Source organism: Bufo gargarizans, chromosome 5 (genome assembly GCF_014858855.1).
Source record: "Bufo gargarizans isolate SCDJY-AF-19 chromosome 5, ASM1485885v1, whole genome shotgun sequence".
Taxonomy (NCBI): Eukaryota; Metazoa; Chordata; class Amphibia; order Anura; family Bufonidae; genus Bufo; species Bufo gargarizans.
In genome coordinates, this window is record NC_058084.1 from 401,965,792 (window position 1) to 401,987,854 (window position 22,063).

At 45.2% G+C, this 22,063-nt stretch overlaps 1 pseudogene; it reads right to left on the bottom strand.

Moving 5' to 3' along the window:
- LOC122939476 overlaps positions 1-22,063 on the bottom strand; it is a 284,892-nt pseudogene that overhangs the window by 256,429 nt on the left and 6,400 nt on the right.

Genomic DNA, 22,063 nt, shown 5'->3' on the forward strand with positions numbered 1-22,063 from the left:
CGCTTCTTCCGCCATTAGTTCTGAAACGTCATTTCCGCACCTTCGAGGCGCATTAACCGTTGCAGCGCCGAACGTGTCAGTGTTTTAGGTCCTGCCGGGAGAAGCCTGGTCCTGGGAGGTCCCGAGTGTTTTGTTAGGAGCTCCCCTTGGCTTGTGTTTTCTATGGCATAAAAAATGGGGTCTGTCTTGGTGACCGCCTTTAACCCCTTCATGACCAACCAATTTTTGGGCTTCAGGACCGCACAGACTAGTCTGTTTTTCAGCATATTTTTGCAGCACTATGGGATCTTATCTGTTTGTAAGACAAGTGGTAGTTTTTACACACAATGTTTATAATACCGCTAATTACCATTAGATTATTTTTTTTTATTATTTTAATTTTATGAGGTAAACAAAAAAATGTTCTTTATTTCATTTCTTTAAGCATTTTATTTCGAGAATTTTTTTTGGCCCCATAAATGGACAGTGCCTTGAAAAAGTATTCCTATTCCTTAAAGGGGTTCTACAGTTGGTTTTAACTGATGGTTTATCCTCTGGATAAATGATCGACAGTGGGGGTCCGACACCCGGGACCCCCGCCGATCAGCTGTTTGAGAAGGCAGCGGCGGTGGCAGTAGCGCCGCGGCCTTCTCGCTGTTTACCGCAGGCCCAGTGATGTCACGACTAGTATCACTGGCCTGTGCGGGGCTAAGCTCTGTTCACTTGAATGGCCAGGCCAGTGATACTAGTCGTGACGTCACTGGGCCTGCGGTAAACAGCGAGAAGGCCGCGGCGCTACTGGAGCGCTCACATGTAACGGGGCCTGGCATTGTCACTGTACATCATGAGGGGCCCCGTCAGAGCACTCAACTATTAGTCACAAATTAAGCAGGTGGGCCGAGCCTAACCAATGTTAGTCAGACTCCGCCCATCCATTTAATTTGTGACTAGTTTTAGTAGGTCTGCACCGCGGGGCCTGATGCTGGAGCGCATATGATGCAGGTGAGTTGAGCGCTCTGGCGGGGAACCGCATGAAGTACAGTGACAATGCCAGGCCCCGTTACATATGAGCGAAGACTGGGGGCAGTGGGGGACACAACTGGAAGAGCATGAGCAAGACTTCCAAGTACTACCCCGGCTTTCTAATTCTCCAGACCTGAACCCAATTGTGCATCTGTGGGACCACCTCAGTCATTATGTTCACTCTATGGATCCTCCCCAATGCACCCTCCTCCAGCAGCTGTGAGATGCACTGCAGTCAGCATGGTTCCAGATACCTGTGACAACCTGGCAGGACCTCACCGAGTCACTTCCAGCCCGTCTTCTGTCCATGCTGCACACAACGGTTACTCTGGATATTAGTGGTCACAATAATGTGACTTGACTGTGTATTAGGGCTTAACGTTGTTATCGCATAAAGGAGAATTCTGACAATTTAATTAAGAATAAAACTAGCTCCCAATGATGTAAAATAATAAAGTAAGTAAATACTCACCCATCCCCTGCTGCGGCCATTCAGTGATTAGTTGAGTCAGCATTTTCTGTATGTTCTGAGAGAGCAGGAATCAGACACCGGTGGGGGCCATGCAGTGTTGGGAGCAGCAGAGGATAGGTGAGGTACAAACCGGATTCCAAAAAAGTTGGGACACTAAACAAATTGTGAATAAAAACTGAATGCAATGATGTGGAGATGGCAAATGTCAATATTTTATTTGTAATAGAACGTAGATGACAGATCAAACGTTTAATCCGAGTAAATGTATCATTTTAAAGGAAAAATACGTTGATTCAAATTTTCACGGTGTCAACAAATCCCCAAAAAGTTCGGACAAGTAGCAATAAGAGGCTGGAAAAAGTAAATTTGAGCATAACGAAGAGCTGGAAGACCAATTAACACTAATTAGGTCAATTGGCAACATGATTGGGTATAAAAAGAGCTTCTCAGAGTGGCAGTGTCTCTCAGAAGCCAAGATGGGTAGAGGATCACCAATTCCCACAATGTTGCGCAGAAAGATAGTGGAGCAATATCAGAAAGGTGTTACCCAGCGAAAAATGGCAAAGACTTTGCATCTATCATCATCAACTGTGCATAACATCATCCCAAGATTCAGAGAATCTGGAACACTCTCTGCGTAAGGGTCAAGGCCGTAAAACCATACTGGATGCCCGTGATCTCCGGGCCCTTAAATGACACTGCACCACAAACAGGAATGCTACTGTAAAGGAAATCACAGAATGGGCTCAGGAATACTTCCAGAAACCATTGTCAGTGAACACAATCCACCGTGCCATCCGCCGTTGCCAGCTGAAACTCTACAGTGCAAAGAAGAAGCCATTTCTAAGCAAGATCCACAAGCTCAGGCGTTTTCACTGGGCCAGGGATCATTTAAAATGGAGTGTGGCAAAATGGAAGACTGTTCTGTGGTCAGACGAGTCACAATTCGAAGTTCTTTTTGGAAATCTGGGACGCCATGTCATCCGGACCAAAGAGGACAAGGACAACCCAAGTTGTTATCAACGCTCAGTTCAGAAGCCTGCATCTCTGATGGTATGGGGTTGCATGAGTGCGTGTGGCATGGGCAGCTTGCATGTCTGGAAAGGCACCATCAATGCAGAAAAATATATTCAGGTTCTAGAACAACATATGCTCCCATCCAGACGTCATCTCTTTCAGGGAAGACCCTGCATTTTTCAACAAGATAATGCCAGACCACATTCTGCATCAATCACAACATCATGGCTGCGTAGGAGAAGGATCCGGGTACTGCAATGGCCAGTCTGCAGTCCAGATCTTTCACCTATAGAGAACATTTGGCGCATCATAAAGAGGAAGGTGCAACAAAGAAGGCCCAAGACGATTGAACAGTTAGAGGCCTGTATTAGACAAGAATGGGAGAGCATTCCTATTTCTAAACTTGAGAAACTGGTCTCCTCGGTCCCCAGACGTCTGTTGAGTGTTGTAAGAAGAAGGGGAGATGCCACACAGTGGTGAAAATGGCCTTGTCCCAACTTTTTGGGGATTTGTTGACACCATGAAATTCTGATTCAACATATTTTTCCCTTAAAATGGTAAATTTTCTCAGTTTAAACTTTTGTTCCGTGATTTATGTTCTATTCTGAATAAAATATTAGAAGTTGGCACCTCCACATCATTGCATTCAGTTTTTATTCACGATTTATATAGTGTCCCAACTTTTTTTCTGGGCGCCAGCTTTCTCCCCAAGTACAATTCAGCATTCAGGTTTCATGCGGGCAATCATCTTGACATAAAAGGCTTTTGACGCAGTGTTTGGGAAGTCCATTATTTTGGATTTGACCAGAACTGTTTTCTGACTCTTAGATTACTGCCTGTCCTTATCTAAAATTTATGGTGCATGAACCTTTGCCAACCCTACCCTCTTACAACCATCCTTCTTCTTGAGCCAACCACCCATGTCTGCCCTTGGAGACTACTCCAGGAACACAACTTGGAGATTCCCTGCATAAAGTCCATGACACATGAGGAGCATTTAAAAGGGGTTGTGCCACAAAAGCAACATATTCCTTATCCACAGGATAGGGATAAGCATCTGATCAGTGGGGACCAACTTTTGGCACCCCCTCTGATCACGAGAACTCTCTATGTGACTGCCGGAGATAACAAAGTACAGTGTTTAGCTGTCTCCACCAGTCCCATAGAGACTGAATGGCGTGCACAACCTGCTGCATCATTCATAGCAGCACACGGCACTGCTTTTCTCACGATTGGTGTTGGCCCCAATGATCTAATCCCCTACGGATCAGATGCTTATCCTGTGGACAGGGGATACGCCGATTTCATTGTGCAATCCCCCTTAAGGGGTTTGTCCAGCATTTTTGTGATATGCTCAGGATAGGGCGGTCTGATTCCCCGCTCTCGCCGATCAGTTGTTCTTCGTATAGAGGTTTCACTGAATGTTGGGATATACGGTGACAGAGAACTTAACACATGGCTTCTTGTGTTACCACATTAGATGGCTTGTAGTACGGGGCTGTAGATTTAGTTTGAAAGGTGAAAATGAGAGAAGACTGACAACAGATAGGATAGGCAGGTGGCGATTACTTAGAGCTAAGCGGGGTTGGGGGGGGGGCAGAAGATTAATGGAAGTGGAGTGGGATGTGTGAGTTTGTAGACAAACTTAAATTAAAGAGAAAATGAGCTCCACTGAAGTGTTACTCGCCTGTAATTTCTCGGGTGAAGTGGAATTTTCTTTCCTGTTGCGGTCGGGATATTAGTTGAACTCATTTGAAGTACAGTAGTAATGGCAAGCAAGAGCCATAGTGCACAAGGACCCCCCACAATGTCTTAGGGACAAATTTATCATTTATCTTTTGTTGCGTGAAAAAGTCACAAACTACATATTTGTGACTTTTTCAACAGCACTTGCGCAATTTTTTATTTTTTTTGCGTGAGTGCCATTACTCTGCTGGTCCTGCCACTTTCCCGAAAAGGAAGCAGGGATGGAACCCCTCCACATTTATCACCTTCTACGCCAGATGTTGGCATTCTACTAGCTCACTTCTGACACACAGACGGCTGAATGCTGCACCTAATTTATGATTTATGTCTATGATAAATCTGCCCCTTAGCGTCTAAAGAAAACTGCTCCAAGTGTGGTGAGTCAGACACAAACTGCCATGGCATCTGTGCAGGAACGACCTATGGGCTTCATCCTCTTAAAGGGCATCTGTCAGCAGATTTGTACCTATGACACTGGCTGACCTGTTACATGTGCGGTTGGCAGCTGAAGGCATCTGTGTTGGTCCCATGTCCATATGTGCCCGCACTGCTGAGAAAAATTATGTTTTAATATATGCAAATAAGCCTCTAGGAGCAATGGGGGTATTGCCATTACACCTAGAGGCTCTGCTCTCTCTGCATCTGTCGCATCCTTTCCACTTTGATTGTCAGGGCCAGGCAGTATATATGTGATCACACCTGGCCCTGTCAATCATAGTGCAGCAGTTGTAGAGAGAGCAGAGCCTCTAGGTGTAATGGCAATGCCCCCATAAACACATATAGGACCAGCACAGATGCCTTCAGCTGCTAAGCGCACAGGCAACAGGTCAGCCAGTTCCATAGGTATAAATCTGCAGATGCCCTTTAAACAGCTCCGCATAGAAAGCCACCATGTCTCAAATTAGTCAGTATCTGGGCGCAATAAAATTTATAGTCTCAGTCAGGGGCATAGCTAAAGGTTCATGGGCCCTGGTGCAAGTGTGAGATGGGGAAACAGCTATCATTGTTTGAGCACTGTTTGTGTGGATTAAATTAAATGTTATGGACTGACATTCTGCTGTTTGGCCACAAGATGCTGCTGTTTCTGAGGCATGACTGACTGCATATATATTTCCATATTAATGAGAGGTGTGGTTTGCAGAGCATGGAGAAGGAGAGCGGCAGCCATCTTAGAAGCTAGCTGAGACCTAGGAGCTGTGTGTGAGCAGAGAATCTGATGGTGGTGGATCCAGGAGTGAGAGGACCCCTCAGTGATCATAACTAGTGTTGATCACGAATATTCGAATTGCAAATTTTTATCGCGAATATAGGTACTTCAAAAATTCGCGAATATTTAGAATATAGTGATATATTCGTAATTTAGAATATCCGAGATTTTTTATTTTTCAATTGCCGAGCAAAAACATGATTCCTCCCTGCTTCTTGCTTGTGGGCCAATGACTTAGCAGGGAGGAATCATGACTTTAAATGGGAAAAATGATGAATATTCTAAAAAACGAATATATAGCACTATATCGAATATATTCGTTTTTTCGAATATTCGTAATATTCTAAAACAAGAATATAGAGCAATTTAGCTAATATAGTGCTATAATCTTCTTTGTCTAATAATTATAATTTTTTTCTCATTTGAAGTGCAGATTGGAAAAAAAATTTAACTATTGAAAAAAAATGATTATAGCACTATATTAGCTAAATTGCTGTACATTCGTTTTTTTTTTTTTTTTTAAACAAATATATTCGATATAGTGCTATGACTCATTGGCCCACAAGCAAGAAGCAGGGAGGAATCGAGTCATAGCACTATATCGAATATATTTGTTTAAAAAAAACAAAAAAAACGAATGTACAGCAATTTAGCTAATATAGTGCTATAATCTTTTTTTTTCAATAGTTAAATTTTTTTTCCAATCTGCACTTCAGATGAGAAAAAAATTATAATTATTAGACAAAGAAGATTATAGCACTATATTAGCTAAATTGCTCTATATTCTTGTTTTAGAATATTACGAATATTCGAAAAAACGAATATATTCGATATAGTGCTATATATTCGTTTTTTAGAATATTCATCATTTTTCCCATTTAAAGTCATGATTCCTCCCTGCTAAGTCATTGGCCCACAAGCAAGAAGCAGGGAGGAATCATGTTTTTACTCAATAATTGAAAAATTTGCGATAAAAAATTAGCATTACGAAAATTCGCTATGAAAAATCTTGAATATTCGAAATGATGAATATACTGTATATACTATATTCTAAATATTCGCAAATTTTCGAATTACCTATATTCGCGATAAAAAAATTGTAATTCGAATATTCGTGATCAACACTAGTCTTCAACACAGTAAAAGCCAGATATCCCTCAAAGCAAGGAAAACCAAGCAAAAACCAAGCAGAGAAAACTGGTCGATCAGGGAACCAGATTACTAAAAAAAAATATAATAAGCCAAAATGATTGGCTAAACTCGGCTGACCAAGCCAGGTGTGTAATTTCTACCAACCACAGCCAAAACCTTTCCGCCGAGCAGACCACATCTTCGACATTGATAATTATTGTTCTCATAATGTTTTCAAATGACAGCCAAAATCATCCATATCATCCTTTTTTGAACACTTTCATCTGGGTATGGACAGCTTAAAGGGGTTATCCCATGACTAATGTAAAAAAAAATGAAAATCAGACATCATATAGTGCATGCTAACAAAGCTAGAACCGGCCCTGTATCTCACATGGATCCAGTAATCTCCCCATCATTGCTCTGCTAGATTTATATCAAGCTGACAAATCAGGGGGCGTGTCTCAGCTCTCCCTATCACAGCTTAGGATGCAGGTGAAGGATAAAACTGAGCATGTGCGGCCTTCTCAGTGAGCAGGTCAAAGAAATAATAAAAACAGCAGGTGGCGCTATATAGATATATTTTATTGAATAACTCAGTGGCTATGCTACATTTTTAATAACATCCAATTACAAAAGTATTCAGATCCAGGTGCTGGTTGGAAAACTGTACAATATCTTAAGGGAATAGTGTATATATTCTATCATTTTGGGCTTGTAATGACTCCTTTAATTTTATCCTAGTTCTTCTAAAAAAAAGATATGTGAGAAATGGCTTTAGACATGGGAGAGTGGGCTTTTCCTCTCATCATTTGCAGAGATATTAGAAAACATATGTGGGGAAATCCCACACACAAATTCCCGAGGACCCCATAAGAGCCTTGTGCTGAAGCTACAATGGGACACATGGGACAGAAAACCAAGAGTCATTGTAAATGGTGCATACTTACAAGGCATATTTACAAAGGTGAAACCACATTATTCGTGCGTCAAATTTAAAACCAGCATGTACCAATTCATAAATTTGGCACAACGCCAGGAATAAAACCTTAAAAATCATGTTAAAAGGACCGCAAATGATAAATTCCCCCTGGGATGCATACAGAAGGTATCTATATTTTGCAGACTGAAACACGGATATGGTAGTGTGCATGAAGCCTTACATCTACAAATACACATCTGTTCAATACAAAGAACTGGCAATGGATTTATTTGTTCCAAGGACTTTACATAGGACCAAGGGACAATGATTACGTGTGGATGCAGCTTTGGAAGCCAAAATCAGGATTGGGTCATAAAATGCGAGAAAGCATAAAGGACAGATACGAATTGAATGTGTGGCTGTACTCTAATTACAAGCACTTCTTAGTATAAGTCCATGAGTGCAGAATGAACTAAGTGTATTAATAGCAGAAGCCTCTTAATAAATTTGGCGCAGTTAAAGGCAGTTCGTGTGTCAGAAGTTCAAATCTGGTAAAGATTTAAACTATCAATTTTTTCTGAATCATTTGCAAATTGCAATCACACCCAGGCTCCCCATGGGGGTTATTACTTACTGTGTGTGCCCATCTTTGAAACCCAAATTGCAATAGGCACCTCCCCCTAGGGCCCTCTATATAACGCGTCTCAGGTGTAGGAAATGCAGAGTGGTATGTTGCGGCCAAAAATGTCTCTTTATGTGTGTCACGGGGCTCCTACCTGGATACCGCTGGACCCCGGCTTTGGCTCCGAATTAATAAATAAAGGGAATAATTGAGGGATTAAGGAAGAACTTGAGTCCAGACCTTGATATGAAGTTCAACGGCAGCTTTACTTGAGTAAACGTTTTTACAAAGAAGATTTCAGGCTTTATCTCGGTTCCAGCAGGCTTTAGCATTAAAATGGGAGGCAAACTCAACTCTGCAATATCTGACTCTGCTGTCCCGACAAGTTTAATTAGTGGCTTTGCTTTCTTTGTGATGCTCTGCTTCACTCTTTGGTCAGGCTTATGTTCAGCCAAGGGATCTGGTAGAATCTGGTGAGCTCCAACATGGAGTCCCTACCAGCACACACTAGCACTAGAACCAGTCCCCAACTCGCCCACTTCTCTCCAGAAGGTTAGAGCTCCATTCTACATAATTACAGCTCTGCCGGGATTGCTGCCACCTGCTGGTGAACCAGGCATATTACATTTTATAAACAGTTACAAGCATTATTATAGATGCACATTATGGAGAGGACCTGGAACATAATGCATTGATGACTTCATTTTAGACCATTAAAGGGGTCGTCTGAGTTATTTTTTTATTCTTTCTATGTTTCTAAACTCACTTTATTTCCAGAGGCTGGTTTCTCAGATTTCACTGAGGGTCACATGTTCTGTGATGTCAGCTTCTCTCCCTGCTCTGATAATGTTCGTACACAAGCCTGAGAGATCTGTACACTAGACGTCACTGTGCTGGCCACGCCCCCCTGCACTGCCGGCTGCTGCTTATTGCTCTCTCCCAGGATTCTTAACCCCTTCAGCTGCTCAGGGCTGAAGTGTTTACTGTGTAGCTGCAGGCAGTGAGGACACAAATGCTGGGCACAGGAGCTGAAAGAGAAGTTCTGCAGAGCATTGCAGGTAGGGGTAAGATCCTCTGTATATTATCAGTGTCATTGTACTGCTAAGACTTGTAGTTCTACAGATACAACATGCTGCTGAGTCTCCCAGCAGGCAGACATGTCACTCAGGGCAGTACTTGTATTCACTCCCCTAACAGAGCAGGGGGAGAGGCAGAGATTATTTTTATTGCAAGTAAACAAAGGGCCAGAAGAGAACCAGGGAAATGAGGAAATATATATATATATATATATATATATAAATTTTTTTACTAAAACTTGCTTAGCTTAGTTATATATTGCTGACCATCAGATTTACAGTGCTATATCTTTTTTTTCCATAACTCGGACAACCCCTTTAAGGACAGTAGCAGAGTGTAGGAGTGGCAACACCACTCGGGGGAGTTAGATTCCCCCATACTTAAAACCAAACCGTCCTCGGCTTGTGCTTAGGTTGTGCTCTAAGGTACCCAAGGAAAGTTAGAGTGCTGCAAGAGACTATTTATTATTATTATTGTATACATAGACTGATATAGCAATGGCTACCACTGGGTTCTTGCCCGTATGAGTTGGGTATCCATTCATAGTTGTCCCTCTCGGTAACTAGAGAACCAAAAGACTGCACCAAGCGATCATTCCTGGCTTCCTTTAGAGTGTACTGGCAATGAATACCAAAGGAAGCATAGGGGTGTCTTTACCCTGTAATCCCACCACCATGCAACAAAGCCCACAACTAGCTTCATACTGTATCCCCTTCCAAGCACCAAGGCCTAATCATGCTTTACGCTTTGTTGCCATGATGACTAAACGGGTAGCTAAACTTATTTTCCTAAAGACAGTGCGCAATGCCTTAGGACACTTTGAACTAGGAAAAGGAACCGGTTTATTCTCCATAGTTACTATGAGGGCTGCTCCCTTCTAAACAGACATTTTAGCAGCCAGGTTACCCTGGGCGTTGTTAGATCTTCTTGTGATGTACATTAACGTCCTCAGAGGCAGTCCATATGAAGTAAGTTGCTAGCGATCTGTCTAACTGCATTATTTTACCAATCTACATTTAAAAGTGCAAAAGTTCACATACAATGGGTAAAGGTGCATAATAGTGTTGGGCGGGCATGCTCAGCAAATCGCGGTGTTCGGCTGAACAACCTCTGCTACATCTGTTGTGTTACATTTGCGCATCCTAAATATCTGTGACATTCAGCGCAATTGTTTGGCCGCTGCCGACAGCGACATTACCTACACTACATCTCCTGTATAACGTTTGTGCATCCTAAATATCTGTGACATTCAGTATAATTTTTTCTTAGCCGCTGGTGACAGCGACATTACCTGTGCTACATCACTGTATAACATTTGCGCATCCTAAATATCTGTGACATTCAGTCTAATTTATTTGCGCATACACTTACAAAACCTGCGCTACTGTATGTGTGACATACTTGCAAGCATATATACCATTTAATATGCTCAAGGCAAGCAGTAAGGGACGGGGAAGTGGCCGGGCTGCTGATGGTGTATGCAGAGGCTGTGGCTCTGGGCGTGGTGAAACTGTGCCTGCTGCCAGAGCACAAGAAACACTCATCCATAATACCTAGTGCAGGACACCACTCTCGAAGTCACACCAGTGCGACCAGGTTGTCGGTTGGATTGCAGCAGATAATCCTTCCAGTCGGTTAAACACCACCCTGTCTTCCACAAAGTCCAGTCTCAGTAGCCAAGAGTCTGGTCAACAGAATGCTCACCCTGATCCTCCTTCCTCCCACCATGGAGAGTCTTGGCAAACAAGTGATCCCATACTTGAATATTCCGAGGAGCTCTTTTCAGTGCCATTCCTTGATTTGGGCCTCTCGTCAAGCCCACTTGAAGAGGGACATGAGGCACTGATTCCCAAACTCTTGAGCATTGACAGTCAGAAGATGATGACGGTGGGGAATGGCAATTAGGGTTTCACAAGGTGGATAATGATGATGAGACACAGTTGCCAATAAGTCAACGGCAATTAGTGTCTCAAGAGGTTAATGATGAGAATTAGACACAGTTGTGAATAAGTGAGGTTCTTGTTAGGTCAACAAGTCTGGAGGATGACCAGAGTGAGGCGGTGGAAGAGGAGGTGGTGGGCGAGTAAATCACTGACCCAACCTGGAAAGGTGGCAACCTGAGCGAGAGATTCACAGCCCCGCAAAGGCTGGAAGAGGCAATGGGGTGGCAAAAGGGAGAAGGGCGGGCCACACCAAACAGGCCCGCAACTGTTCCCCGGAGCAGCCCCTTGTGCCAATCTCCCTAGCCAATGGGTAGGTGTTCCGCAGGCTGGCGCTTTTTTGAGGAAAGTAGGGACGACGGTTACTCAGTCCCCAACCGCCACTATTTTTCCCGGTGTGCCGTCCCCGCCTTACACCAGCATGTGTCCCGTAACATCACTCATGCTCTGACCAATGCAGTTATTGGGAAGGTCCACTTAACGACTGACACATGGACAAGTGCTTTTTGCCAGGGACGCTACATTTCCCTGACGGCACACTGGGTGAACGTTGTGGAGGCCGGGAGCAAGTGGTATCTTGGGATGGCACAGGTGCTGCTGACGCCCTACTTCCATCAGGATTTCCGCCACCACCTACATTAGTGGCTGCAACCCCCCTTCTCTTCCTCCACCACCTCCTCTACTTACACCTCTGAATTCTCATCTTGCTCCACCAGTCAGCCATCAGTCAGTAGCTGGAAGCAGTGTAGCACTGCAGTGGGGAAATGGCAACAGGCTGTGCTGAAACTAATTTGCTTAGGTGACAAACAGCGCACTGCCGCAGAGCTGTGACAGGGTATAAGGGACTAGACTGAGCTGTGGCTCTGGCTACTCAACCTACAACCATACATGGTTGTGTCTGGTAATGGCCATAACTTGGTGGCGGCTTTGGAGCTCGGCAAGTTCGCACACATACCACGCCTAGCCCACGTGTTCAACTTAGTAGTTCAGTGGTTTCTCAAAACCTACCCCAATTTGCCTGAGCTACTGGTGAAGGTGCGCTGCGTGTGTGCCCATTTCCAAAAGTCATCTACAGCTTCCGCCGGTCTGGCAACGCTGCAACAGCGCTTGCAATTGCCAGCTCACGACTGGTGTGTGACATGAGAATGCGCTGGAACTCCACGTTCCACCTGTTGGCCAGGCTTTGTGATCAGCAGAGGGCAGTAGTGGAATACCAGCTGCAACATTCTGTCCAGTCAGCTTCCGTTCTTTACAAGCGACGAGTGGGCATAGATGTCGGACCTCTGTGAGGTCTTACACAATTTTGAGGAATCAACACAGATTCAGCGTAACCATCCCACTTCTGCTTCTACTGAAACGCTCGCTGCTAACAATGAAGGCGAATGCTTTGCATGTGGAAGAGGTGGAAATAGGGAAGACAGTACACAGGGTGATAGCCAGACCACCCTCCGTTCGTCTTCTCATCGCGAATTGGATGATGATGAGGAAGAAGAGGAGCAGGAGACGGTTGCCTCCGCTATAGAGGGTAGTACCCATAGCAGGATTATTCCATCTGTTCAGCGTGGATGGGCCAAAGAGGAGCAAGATGATGAGGGGATTCAGAGTCATCCTCCTGATGAGGACAGCAAAGTCTTGTCTGTTGGGACTCATACATAGCTGACTTTATGTTATGCTGCCTTTCCCGTGACCCTCGCGTTAAACGCATTTTGGCCAACACCGATTACTGGTTATTCACCCTTCTCGACCCCCGCTACAAAGAGAACTTCTTATCTCTCATTCCTGTGGTTGAGAGGACTAGCAAAATGGTGCAATACCAGAAGGTCCTTGTGGAAAAATTGCTCCAAAAATTCAGAGCTTACAACGCTGGCGGCAGAGTACGTAGTTCCTTGGGCAATCGAGGAGGGGAGACGAGGGGAACACACAGCAGTTCCAGAGGCAGGGAAACACTCTCCAAGGCCTGGGACAGTTCATGTCACCCCGCCAGCACTCTCACCCTGATGTGCAGTCCTGTGTCACAAGGAGGGAAAAGTTTTGGAAGATTTTGAAGGCGTACGTAACAGACCGTGTCAGTGTCCTCAGTGATCTCTCTGTGCCTTACAACTATTGGGTGTCCAAGCTGGACACGTGGCACGAACTGGCACTCTACGCCTTGGAGGTGCTGGCCTGCCCTGCCGCCAGCATTTTGTCAGAGAGGATATTTAGTGCTGCTGGGGGCATAAGAACGCATTCGCCTGTCAACTGAAAATGCTGACAGGTTGACTCTTATCAAAATTACCAAGGCCTGGATTGCCCCTGACTTCTCTACTCCACCAGAGAAAAGCAGCTGAACATAAAGGCACTTTAAATGTGGCTTTTATGGTGTAGTGAATACACTGTATTCCCATGAACCCCGTCCACCACAAAAAAGTATATGGTTCAATCTTCCTTTTCTCGTCCTCCTCCTCCATCATATCAACATACTTATTAGGCTGCCCTTGCCCTTATTTTAGAGGGTTAGCTCAGAAGCAGAGCCTCACCCCTAATGTTTTAGAGGGTCACCAGCAGGCCCTCGCCCATAATGTTTTAGATGGTCAGATCAGCAGCAAGCCCTTGCCCCTAATGTTTTAGAGGGTCAGCTCAGCAGCAGACCCTCACCCCTAATGTTTTAGATTATCAGATCAGCAGCAGGCCCTCGCCCCTAATGTTTTAGAGGGTCACCAGCAGGCCCTTGCTCCTAATGTTTTTGTCGGTCACCAGCAGGCCATCAATCATAATTTTTCAAGGGCGTGTTTGATGCCCTCCTTTATGTGTAATAAAGGCAGGAGCGGACTGAGAACCCTCAGGGTCCCCGGGTAAAATAAATCAAGGGCCCGCTCCCAGGCCCCACCCATGTTCCGCCTCCAGCCACGCCCTACACAAGGAACAAAAGTGCAATAATTTTTGGCAGAGGCTATCTCAGTGTCCTTTAGAGAGTGTGTTAGAAAGAATCCACTCCAGGCCCCATTAGATGATACAATGGAGGGGACTCTTTCTAATGGGACATTGAGGGAGGTCTTTCTGGCAGAGGACATCTCAGTGTGTTAGAAAGAGTCCCCTCCAGGTCACAATAGAGACTACAATGGAGTCTAATGGGTCCTGGAGGGGGGTCTCTCCAACACTATGGTTCCTATTCACAATATAACAACACAACATAGCTCTCTGATACCTAGGCCAAGTTGGCTCCTCTTACCTTAATTACGGTTGGATGCTGGCAGGCTGTGGGCTTGCTGATTGGCAGGCTGTGGACTTGCTGGCTGGATGGCTGTGGGCTCACTGGATATGGCTTACTGGTTGGCAGGCTGTGGGCTTACTGGCTGTAGGCCTGTGGCTGGCTGGCTGTGGGCCTGGGGGTGGCTGGGTGGCTGGCTGGCTGGCTGTAGGGCTGGCTGGCTCTGAGGCTGGGGCTGGCTGACAAATGTGGGGCCAGCGGCTCGAGCCCAAGCCTAATTTCTTGCCTTTGTAACTTGTAAGGCAGTGTGCGGAGAGAATCCATCCGCACACTGTTTGCTGCAGCTTGAAAAAATCCGGCCTCGGCGGCCTGTGGAGGAGTCGCACGTTGACGTCAGTACATGACAACGGCGCACAAGACGCCATGGCCGGGCCCCTCCTCCCACATATGTAGCTCCGGCCGCCGGGCCCCAATAGCCTGCCTGATGTTGCTCAGACTCAGAGTACAGAAAATTATTTCACCCGTCCGATGTCTCTGAGCCCCAGACAGGGGTGTACATAGAAATCACTGGGCCCCATAGCAAGAATCTGAATTGGGCCCCTATTCCTCTTTTATAGCCCCTCCCACTACCCATTCCAGGACTCTCCCTTTGTTCCATGAACTATGCTTGCTGCTACATTTTATAATTTATGCCATCAGTGCCGGATTGGGATTACAAAACAGCCCTGGCACACAGAAAAGGTGTAATAGATGCAGTGTATACAGATATATTGTATAGAGCACGCACTGACATATGAGGTACAATGTATAAAACACACAGTGTGTACAAGTATATAGTAAATACAGTAGTGTATTGACATCAGGGTATGAGGTATAAATTATAGCCTGTACCGCACATATCAGTACACTGCTGTATATACAATATATCTATACACACTGCATCTATTATGCCTCGTACCTCACATATCAGTACACTGCTGTATATACTATATATCTATACATACTGCATCTATTATACCTCGTACCTTACATATCAGTACACTGTTGTATATACTATATATCTGTACATACTACATCTATAATACTGTGTAATATATACAGTGTATATATATATATATATATATATTTATATATTACAGAGCTGTGTATTGATGTGAGACATACAAGGTATAATACTAAGATGCAGTGTTTACAGAAATATGTGGTCAGTTATACATTATGTTCACTGTGGTACATGAGATAGTGGTCACTGTAACTAAAGTATTATACATATGTGAGCAATGAGTAAAAACAGGGCATTGGGGGAGGGGTAAATATTGAGAAGTGGAGGACCTCCTCTTACCACTCCATTCCAGTCTGTATGGATAAATGCAGAGCTGACTTTGAACTTCTAATATTTGCTGTTAGGGGTTGAAGGACCTGTGATGATGTCATCACAGGTCCTGGCAGATGTACCTTTCAAACCTAGGAACTACACCATTGTTGGTGCAGTTCCTTTGCTAGATCCTGCAGGATCTGCAGGACCTGTGATGTTGAAGATTATGTCATCATGGGTCCTGGCAGATGCACTGTTCTAACCTGGGAACTACACTTTACACTGTGCAGTTCCCTTACAGGACCTGTGATGATATGAAAGGTCCTTAATATTTAGAAACATAGACAGGAGCAATTAGGGGGCGGGGCCCCTTCCTCCACTGTGGCCCCCTTCCTGGCCGGGCCCTCGGACCAAGTCTGAAGTGCCCGACTGCTCAGTCCGCCCCTGAATAAAGGGTGTATTGGAGTGTCGGTTCCTTGTAATTTTTGGCAGCCCTTTCACTTAGCTTTCACTTCACACTTTATGAGTGTAGGAGTCCCACTACCTGAACAATTGTACCACAATGTGAATGACGCACTCCTTTATGTTATATACAGGTTGTATCGGAGTGCCACTTCCTTGTAATTTTTGGCAGCACTTGCACTTTATATACAAGTAAATATACAGGAAAGAATGTTTCCTAACAATTTTTCCTCTAAAATCGATTTTATCTTCGGTATTATTGTCAGTCTGTAAAAGTGGCGTACTACTTGGACAACATCGTTCCCAGTAGTGACCTGGGAGTCCAAGATGCATCCAGACATACTCCCCATGCTGTTTCTGAACCATTTCAGTGGTGTTTCCATCAATTTCTGACCTTTTCCTGCAAACCAGACACCCTCCCCTCTTCAGAGCAGGGAATGCTGGTTTAATGCTCTGGTTCTCCCAGAGACTTCCATTGTGCTGTGGTGCTCTGTAGAGCATCCAAGCATCCCAAAGTGTTCTACTCGAGCACCAGAGCACCCGAGCACTTTGGTGCTCGATCAACACTAGTGCATAAACGTTGCATAACATTATAAAACATTAATGCAAAAACAGTGCAAGAATGTGACAGTAGAATCACAAAGAGCTCAGGTATACTTTTGAGTCTATTCCTTGGGTGCATGGCTTGTAACGTTGCAAAACTGGAACATATAACGCAAAAAAGTAATCTGTAATCCACATGAGGTAGTAAAACTGGTATTTGTAATCCATATGAGGTATGGTGCCAACATGCGCAACCTGGATATTGTTATAGAATGATGAATGGGGTTCATGAAGGGTGGACAAAAAGGAAAAAGCCAAAATATAACCACAAAACAAGGGCCAAGTTTCTCAAAGTGTGTCCATGGCTCGACTCCTATTGTCTCTGTAGCTAAATATTCATTTCAAAGAATTTCCGATAACTGGCAGGTGTATTACCTTTGTTGGTTCCTTGGGATCTCCGCAAGCACCGTTCAGAGTCTCTGGGGGTGGAGGTAGAGTCCAGGACTTGCGAAGGAGGATCAGCCGCCTCACTTGATTCTGTAGACGTAGTAATCCCAGCAACTGGCATCAAGACTCAGATTTGAGGCTGGAAAAACCACTGAAGGGGGTCAAGCATGGAAGGCAACTCTGTTAGGTCTCAGTTTCTGGAGACAATGGTAGCTCGGGTGACTTATCCACTTCTCTTGGCTGCTGCTGAACAGGTTCCTGCAGGCTTTTCTTGAGCCTGTCGTGGTGTACTCACCGAGTACCTTTATCTCCTCTCTGGATCTCATAGACCTCCGATGAGGGGACAGACACTATTGTATATGGCTTGTGTTCCCAGCAAATATCCAGCTTGCTTACTGGGTGATTGTTTCTGAGCCAGACCTGGTCTCCTGGTTGTAAGAGCTCCGCATGAGCATGCAGATAAAAGTCCTGTTTTTGTTTTTGCTGGACCTTTTCTTTTTTAGAGTCGACTATTTCTCTGGCTTCCTCTAGGCGCTTCTGATGCTCTTTGACCCACTGAGATTGGGGAAGGAGTGGTTCAGAGTCTGGAAAAGTAAAATATAGAGAGAGGATTGCAGGTAAACGGCCCTGTCTTCCAAACATGAGGTAGTATGGGGTGTACACGGTGGAACAATGAGTTGTGTTATTGTACAGGTACACTAATTCAGGGAGAAGCAAAGGCCCCTTGGCCATTTTGTGAGGTGGCATAGCCTTGAGCATATTGATCAGTGTCTGGTTCATCTTCTTGCACAGCCCATTTCCCTGAGGTTGATATGCGGTGGTCCTCAGTTTTTTGCAGTTGTACAAGGCACAAATAGAAAAACTGAGACTCGAATGCCGATCCTTGATCAGTGAGTATCTTGTCAGGACACCCATATGGCAAAATGAAGCTCTTCCACATGGCAGTTGCTATAGTTTTAGCAGTTAGGTCCTTTACAGTTACAGCCACAATGAACTTGGTGTAGTGGTCTATGATTGTCATAGCATACGTGTATCCAGATCTGCTGGGTTCCAGTTTCACGTGGTCGATAGCCACGATTTCTAGAGGACTCCTACTCACTTTTGGATGAAGGGGGGCTCGCTGATCATGTCTTTCTCCTCTGGCCACAGCACAGGTGGGACACTCCCAGCACCAAGCTTTAATATTCACTTCTCATGCCAGTCCAGTAGAAATGCCGCCTGATGGTGGCTTCTGGTTTTTGGGTTCCAAAATGACCAGACCAGTTATGGTACATGTTAATTACCATCTTAGCATCTCTTTGGGGCACCACTATGTGCTGGAGGTACTCACAGGTGACTGGATCAAGCGTTCTCCTGAGGAGCAGATCTCTTTGTAGAAAGAGCAGTTTCTGTTGTCCCCAGAGGCGAACTAGCTCAGAGTCAGCTCTCTGCTGCTGGATTCTCTCCGGTATGTGACTATTGGAAAAATAATCCAAAAGTTCTCCGATAACTCTACTCTTTGATTGTAGTTTGACCCAAAGCTCTTTGTCAACTGCAGGTGAGGAACCACAGGTCTTTGGAGAACTAGTGGCTTTGGAGACCTGGTGCTTAGTTTGTAGAGCTTCCTGCCGGGCAAATTGGGAGTAGAACATTGGCATTTCCACGTCTTTCCACTGATCATCCTTAGAAATTAGTTCCTTCTAGGCAGGTAGCCTGGACAATGCATTAGCTTTGTCATTAGTTTTTCCAGTCCGGTACTTGGAAAGTCGAAGTTCGCCAGTCTAGAGGCCCATCTTTGCTCTAGAGCTCCCAGGTGCGCAGTGTTCAAGTGAGCCAGTGGATTATTATCGGTGTACACAACGAAAGGTGCGCCCGCCAGATAATCCTTAAAGTTCTCAGTTAAAGCCCATACCAAGTCTTGGAACTCCAATTTGAAAAAGCTATAATTCTGGTCATTTCGCTTCAGTTCTAAAAAAAAACTGCTGGGATAAGCGATGACCCTTTCAGTTCCAGCTTGTGTCTGAGATAGTACGGCTCCTAAACCTTTCTTACTTGCGTCAGTATACTGTAGAGGCAGAATGGCAGGCTATAGTCAGGGTAGCCCAGGACTGGTGGCTCTAAGTTTTTCTTCTTGGAAAGCAGTCTCTTGCTCTTTGTTCCACTCTACCAGTATCTTAGCATTCTGACAGCCTTTGTGATGACCCTTCAAAAGCTCCTGGATAGGCTCCGCAATTTGAGTGAAGTGTGGGATAAATCTCTGATAGTAACTTGCAAATCCAAGAAAGCTCTTGACCTCTTTGGCGGTCTTAGGAGCTGGCCAGCTTTGTACTGCAACTATCTTATCGGGGTCCGGTTTCACACCCTCCGCACTTGCAACATGTTCCAGATATTTCACCTGGGGCTTCAGTAAGTGGCACTTTGAAGGCTTTACTTTCAATCCATATTGGGCCAGAGTCTGGAACAACTCCACCAAGTGCGGCCAATGTCGCTCTTCTCGTGGACTGGGTGTAGGTTAGTCTCTTAGTGTTGTAGTCCCTTTCTTAGCCTTGGTCTGCTGTTCCAGTCGCTTTAGCTGCTTTCTTATCCTCTCTATATTCTCAGCTAGGAGGGAGACTTGAGCAGTCAGGGCTGTGACAGCATCTGGGACAGGTGCCTGAGCCCCACGCTCCGCTATCTGTCTGTGGGCAGCAGGTCGCAGGACGGACCTTGCCTTCTTGTCTTCAGGAGGTTCAGAATTGTGACTTACCCTCAGGATGCCAATAGCAAGCTCCTTAAAATCTAAGAACGGGGTATCCGGGTGCTCAACTAACAGCATCTTCAGCTAACGTTTGAGAGGTTCATTGAGGACACCTTCAATAAACTGCTCTCTGAGGGTCTGATCTTGTCCCTCAGCTTCACGGGGATCTATGTTGATAACTGCCTCAGATCTTATTGCAGGGATAGGGCAAAGTCTCTCAAAGTCTCCTTTGACTGCTGTCGCTTGACAAATAAGCGCATCTTAAGCTCGGAGGCGGTCCTAGTTTCAAAGGTGGTACTGAGTAGGTCTAGGATCTGATCAGCTGTTTTTCGCTCTGGCCGAGGTCAGGACATGACCTCCCGGAGTGCAGCTGCCTGTAACTGGCCAATCAGGATTTCCACTTTCTGGTCCTGAGATACTGGATACAGCTTAAGGATGGCCAACATTTTATCACGGAATTCCCTGAGTGAATGAGGTTCTCCTGAATAACGTGCGAGCCAAGGTGCTCCAAAGTAGTAGGGCATAGTAAGAGGCATGAAGCAGGTGGCTGCAGCTGCTGCTGGTGGATAGTGATGGACAAACAAACATCGGCCGGGATGGTTCGCGAACTCGATCAAATGTTCGCGAACCGCAAGTTCGCGGCGGGCCCCATTCACTTTAATGGCAGGCGAACCTGAAAAACCTTCAGCTTATATTTGCAGCCAGCAGACACTTACTAGAAGTACACAAATAGTTCCACAACATGGACAGTGATATACCAGAGGGGGATCATTGGCAAAAATTCCCACAAAAAAAATCAGTATTTTAACCCCTTAAGGACATAGGACGTACCGGTACGCCCTATTTCCCGAGTCCTTAAGGACCAAGGACGTACCGGTACGTCCTGACTTTAAAATCGGCATTCCGGCGCCGCAGGGGTTAATTTGAACAGGATGCCGGCTGAAATCATTCAGCCGGCATCCTGTTAAAACGCCAGGGGGGGTCATGTGACCCCCCCGTGTCGGCGATCGCAGCAAACCGCAGGTCAATTCAGACCTGCGGTTTGCTGCGCTTTTTGCAGTTTCTGATCCCCGCGGTCCCTGACCGCGGGGATCAGAAACTTTAGAGTGTCTAAAATCAATATAGTACACCCCCCCCTGCACCCCTGCATGATTTGATGGCAGCGGGTGGTGCAGGGGGGGTGTCGCAGGCGGTGGGGGCGTTGCGGGAGGCGGGCGGTGCGGCAGGCGGGATCGCGATCCCCCGCCCGCCTCCCATTGAATAATCGTTGGTGTACAGTGGGTATACCAGGGTGCCAGCACATTGCTGGCACCCTGGTATAAACGGCTGACATCGTTGATGCGATGTCAGCCGTTTAACCCTTTCCATACAGCGGTCCGTACGGACCGCTGTATGGAAAAGGTTAACAGTAAAAGGGAGCTCCCTCCCTCTCCGATCGGGGGGCTGCTGTGCCTTTGCAGCCCCCCGATGGGAGAGGGAGAGAGCCCCCAGACAGCCCCCCCAGAGCCCCGTCCTTACCCTTCCCCGTCTGCGCAGTTCTGACCATAACTGAGCAGACGGGGAAGGTTCCCATGACAACAGGACGCCTGCTCAGGCGTCCTGCTGTCCATGGTGCTGAACAGATCTGTGCTGAAAGCATAGATCTGTTCAGTGTAAGTAAAATACAGTTACAGATACCTATATAGGTTCTGTACTGTATTTTACAGACATCAGACCCACTGGATCTTCAAGAACCAAGTGGGTCTGGGTCAAAAAAAAAAAAAATAAGTGAAAAAAGTTAAGATAAAAAAAAAAACATTTATCACTGAATAAAAATTAAAAAAATAAAAATAAACTACACATATTAGGTATCGCCGCGTCCGTAACGACCTGATCTATAAAACGGTCATGTTACTTTCCCCGCACAGTGAACGCCATAAAAATAAAAAAATAAAAACTATGAGAAAATTGAAATTTTGCCCACCTTACTTCCCAAAAAAGGTAATAAAAGTGATCAAAAAAGTCGCATGTACGCCAAAATAGTACCAATCAAACCGTCATCTCATCCCGCAAAAAATTTGACCCTACTCAAGATAATCGCCCAAAAACTGAAAAAACTATGGCTCTTAGACTATGGAAACACTAAAACATCATTTTTTTTGTTTCAAAAATAAAATCATTGTGTAAAACCTACATAAATAAAAATAAAGTATACATATTAGGTATTGCCGCGTCCGTATCGACCGGCTCTATATAAATATCATATGACCTAACCCCT